Below are 5367 nucleotides of genomic sequence, written 5' to 3'. Positions count from 1 at the left end.
AGAAAATTCTGTCATTTGGGGATTTTAAATGGGGAGAAGAAAATATCATTTCTCAACATTTCCTCATAAAGAAGCAAGGTCACTTAGGAGAAATTCAGAGTTTCTCTGAAGGTAGTCGTTTCTGGTACTAACTAGTGACTTAATTCCCCAGAAGTTCCTCTGGGAGAAGGCAGTTTTATTCAGCAGTTCTACCATTTCTATTTCCAGCTAAAGACTTATGACAAAAGATCAGTTATAAATGTATCCCTCCTCCTAGGAACAAGCAACTGTGCCATGCATTTGGTACGGGAAGATGGTTCCTAAAAGGCGCCCATTCTGCTTGAGAGAGGCGTAATACTATAAGGCAAAAAATATCCAGTTTCTTAATATTAAAAGTAATATAGTCTATTAACCAGGAGAAATGGTTTTCTTGGAAGCTGGCCAATCTTGTCCATTGCTTCTTTGGTTTAAGTAAAAATTGGTTTCCCTGAAAAATATACAACAAGTTATTGGAATAATCTAAGGATCTTCTGATGTATACAGTGCGGAGAGTGAGCATTCCAGGGAAAGAATGGTTCTTACAGATGAGGACAGTTGAGATGAAGGTCAGAAATCTGAGGGAAGTAACTGGGGAGAAGTCCCAAGCATAACTTTGTACTTCAGGAGCCTAGGGCGGGAGAGGTCTGTTATAGGTTCTATTTTTAAAAGGCATTTCAAGAATGAGAAATTGTGAACAACCAGTTGACTCCTTTTACACTGGAGAGAGAGAGAATTGAATTAGATTCATCTTGAGTGTCTGAGTTTTAAGACTGGATAGCAGATAATCGAGAGCCCTGAGCTAGAAGTAAAGGGAGTGAGTGGGCCTGCAGAATGTCAACTCGGCAGCTGTGCCCTGACAGAGGTTTGAGGTGAGTAGAGTCTTTAATGTTTAGAAGACAGCTTTTGCCTCACCAGCTTTAAAAGTCAGGTTCTAAGGGGTGTGTGTGTGTGTATTGGGAGAGGGCTGGGAAAGAGAGAATAAGACCAAAACTTTATGAGAAAAAGTGTAGCATAAACTCAAGGAGAGAAGGATCTCAGAGAGAGTTAGCAATTTTGTTACCTCAAATAGAAAGCAGCCTTAGGAACAACTTCCAACAGCTCTGTATATTTCCACTGTGTTAAATATAGACAGATAAGCCACTTAGCTGAGTACCTGGGCTCTGGGATTAAGGGGAGGGGAGAGTGTAGGTTTTATCTCCTAGGGAGTTAGATTAGCCCAGATATTTTCTCTTTTACAGATAAAGTCTTTCTGGAATGTCATTAGAAATTCAGTGGTGTAGAATTCCAATAAAAAATGTAGAAGGAAAAACGGAATGAGAAAAATCACCATTTGGCCATCACCAGAGTAATAAATGTCCCAGGCAAGGACCTTAAAATGGTTGCTAAAACTAGTGAGCTAAATTGTGCTGAGAAACAGGATATTTAAATACCTTCTCACAAAGTATTTTTTCCCGAGATACTTGTTAATTACAAAGGGGGCAATAGTACCTTCACAGTGGGGAAGAACTGAAAGGCAGCACCTGACCAAGTGATGAAAGAAGACCTCATCCATGACAGGGTAACGTGAGCATCAACGCCTCCTGACGCGAAGCTCTGAGAAGGAGTCAGCATCTCTCATGGCATTCCTGCCCAAAACACACAACCTGAATCTGATCCTGAGGAGACATCAGATAAAACCAAGCTGAGGGACATTCCACAAAAAACTGGCCTGTTCTCTTCAAAAAAGGGCACAGTCACAAAAGTCAACATGACTACAGAATGGTTCCAGGTTAAAGGAGACTAAAGACACCTGATAACAATATGCTATGTTTTATGCTGTGAATTTCTTTTCTTTTTCTTTCTTTTCTTTTTTTTTTTTTTTTTTTTTGCTATAGAGGACATTATTGAAACAACTTGTGAGATGTGAATAAGGTCTACAGATTATGTAACATCATTGTACTAATGTTAATTTCATGATTTTGAAAATTATACTGTGGTTATAAAAGAGAAAGTCCTTGTTTTTAGGAAACATACACTGAGGAATTTACAGGTAAGGGGGCATCATGTCTGCACCTGGCTCTCAAAATTTCAGAAGTGTGTGTGTGTGTGCGCGCGCGCACGCACGCATGTGTGAAGAGTAAATGATAAGTGAAAGGCAGTTAAATAACTTTTGGGGAATACGGATGAAAAGTGTATGGGAATTCTTTGTACTCTTTTGCAATTGTTCTGTAAGTCTGAAATTATTTTAAAATAAAAAGTTAAGTAAAAATAATAATTTAAAAAAGTAAATCCTGTGGTGTTTTACTATATCATCTTCAAGAATGGATCAACAGTCCCTTTTCTCTGATGACCCAGTATACGCAGAATTGGGGAAGGAACCCACAAATGCCTTGAGCAATCTGAAAGCAACAAGTGGTCATTTCCTATCCTGATATGGTCCCCCCCACCTGCAACTTGGTCCATTGCTCTAGGACTTTAACAAGGCTGTATTCCTACCTGGCCTACAAATGGGTGGATATGTAGTTCCAAATCTTAGACCTTCTGATGGTAGTGCTTTCATTTAGAGGGACAATATAATTACATCCCTTGGCTCTCTGAGGTCTAAACCTTCTGATCTCATATCCTTGATTCCTATAGAACCACAAAGAAAAACATTTGTCAGAGGCAAAAGAGATGGATTTGGTTCTAAGAAGGCCAGGAGTCCTACTGACTTTTCTGTGATGGGTTAAAGTTGACAGCTGAGAGGCTGCTGAGATGCTCAGAGAAGTTGGGAATTTCGGGAACTCCTCTCCCTCCTGTCAATCACAGGGTAGTTGGTAGCAGAGCTGGGACCAGAAGCCAGATCTCTAGTCTTGCAGATAGGAGCTCTTTCTCTCACAGCACTTTACTGGGGCCTCTTCGGCTCCAACTGCCTGAATTACTACTCTTCTTTCTCCGAGGAGGAAAGGAATGCTTATGAATATGAAAATGGAAGCAGAAGAGTACAGTGGAATTTGAACCTTGGAGTAATCAGACCTAAATTCAAATATGAATGCTACCAACTTTCAGCTCTGTGGCTTTTATGCAAGTCATGTCATCGTTTTGAGCCTCCATGTCTGCATTAAAATATAGAATAATATCTCATTTACAGATATGCATTTGACCTAATCAGTCTATTCTTACATCAATGTACAAAATGGCAGGCCCTGGGTATTTCTAGGTCTTTCAAGAAAGCATATAAGTCCTCACTGACCAATTTCTTACTAGGACAACAGGGGATTCTGGTTAAGATGGAAGGCTATACTCACTTTTTTTTTTTTTTTTTTTTTTGATGAGGAAGATTGTCCCTGAGCTAACATCTGTGCCAATCTCCCTCTATTTTTTGTATGTGGGACTCTGACACAGCATGGCTTGATGAGCAGTGTGTAGGTCCTTGCCCAGGTTCTGAACCTGCGAACTCTAGGCTGCTGAAGCAGAGCACACAAACTTAACCACTATGCCACTGGGCCAGCCCTCCTATACTCATTTTTTATAGTGAATCATGGCTTGAGAATATCAAGCAATCGGGAAGTTCTAAAACATGCCTAATAAAATAAATATTTTCCCATTAAAAACAAAAGAATTTGTAGTCTGGAATCTTGGCACGTATTTCAGGAGCTTACCTCTGGTTGCTTTGTAGATAAGTATTAGCTCACCATCTATACTTGGCATTTCAATAAATATTTGTTTAATGAATAAATAAACTACTTAAAAAGTGCTTTACAAAATTTAATTATAAAGTGTATATTTATATAACAAAGCTGTAGAAATAAGTCAGTGCAAGACATTTCTTACCCATTTATTTAGCAAAAACACATGGACAGTACCTAAATTTATTGAGGTCTAAATATGTGCCAGGCACCCTGCTGGGCACATTATGTAACTCATTTGATTTAATTTTGTTTTAAGGGGGCCTGTTATGCTCAGTTAACAGATTAAAAAAAAAACCTGAGGCTCAGAAAATTTAAATAATTCACCCATAGCCAACAAGTGGGAGAGCCCAGTTTTTGACCTAGTCCCGTGTGACTCCAGACTTCATGCTTTTCCCATTACACTGATGCTAGAGTGTGGAAAACTCAGTGAGACTCAGGCAACCAAGAAATTCACAAGACATGCACTCCAACCCGAAGGAGTCTAATAACGTGGAACATCAGTTGGTAGGTAGAACTAGGGCTGACAAATGCCATTTTATGGTCTGGCCTGGCTAGGATACAGTCACTATTGGCCAGAGTTTCTAATGATTCAAAGAAATAGCTCATTCTCTATACTGTACTTATTAGAAATGGCAAGTTAAAGACAAGCAGTATTCCAGTTCTTCTTTACAACTGCCATTATAGATCAGATAGAGACTTCCTCATAAGACACTGGGGGAAAGAGGTTAGGATTGAGGGGAAAGGAGTTCTCACCTGGCTCCAGGCTGAAGGCAATCCCTTTCTTGGCCCAAAGGTGACTAGCAGATACCTTCTTTCTTAAGGCTAAGCTTTTTTAAATTCGGAGGCAGAGAGCTCAGGGCCATTACCAGTGCCCTTGGGTGAACCCAGGGATGAAGTAGGAGCTCTGATATACCACACTTGGTGGTATCAACTGTGACATGGAATCAATTTTTTCCCTAAAATCATGTATACATTCCACAGACCCACAAAATTACATGTGGACAGGACTGAGTGTTATGAGAATAAAATTGTCAAACTTGGCCAAAAGACAGGGCTAGAATGCTCTGGAGCATATCTTGATTCTGAGGGTCTTTTTAAATACAGCTCCCTATGATTCTGATAAGAAAACCGGAGCTTTATACTGATCCTTCCCACAGTGGGGTCTCATAGTCAACCACAGCTTTGAAACTCCCACTGGAGAGGAGAGTAATCGAATTATCCTAGGATCAGCTGGGAGAAGGGGAAGGCAGAGAGGGAGACATGGAGTCTACTCACTTGATTCTCCACAACCTGATGGCTTTGCCAAAGGTCCAAGTCTCTGGACAGGACAACGGTTGGCCAGAAGGTGCAGGGGAAAGGGAACTGGCCAAAAAATCTCTATCTTGAGCAGATATTCATGGGGAAAGGAGACTCTGGAAGGCCAAACAATTCAAAAATTTAGTCCCTAATGTTCTGTGTGAATTTACCAAAATGTCCTCACAGCTAAGATTCAGAAGACAACAAGATCCTGCGCTCCTGAAGGATGAGCTCAGAGAAATGCCTCCTCTCTATGCGCCCTTTCTTCTTTCCATCACAATGGGCAATATTATGTTTGCCGAGAGCAGCCTGGCATAGAGGGTTCTAGGTTCCTAGAAGAGGTCAGAAGTCCATGGCAGCCAGGATGCCACAGTTTAGAGGGTGCCCAGGTAGCACGCTAAAT

The 5367-nt window shown here is 40.6% G+C and overlaps 1 long non-coding RNA gene across 1 annotated transcript; it reads left to right on the top strand.

Annotated features, from left to right (window-relative positions):
- The first annotated feature begins 694 nt into the window (after nucleotides 1-694).
- Nucleotides 695-2281, top strand: LOC138919797 (uncharacterized). Its single transcript, XR_011430377.1, has 2 exons — nucleotides 695-887; nucleotides 1504-2281. It is a non-coding gene; the product is annotated as an uncharacterized lncRNA (long non-coding RNA).
- Nucleotides 2282-5367: the final 3086 nt, after the last annotated feature.

Source organism: Equus caballus, chromosome 21 (assembly GCF_041296265.1).
Source record: "Equus caballus isolate H_3958 breed thoroughbred chromosome 21, TB-T2T, whole genome shotgun sequence".
Lineage (NCBI taxonomy): Eukaryota > Metazoa > Chordata > Mammalia > Perissodactyla > Equidae > Equus > Equus caballus.
Note: the sequence above shows the minus strand (reverse complement) of the source record. Positions and strands in the feature narration are given on the sequence as shown.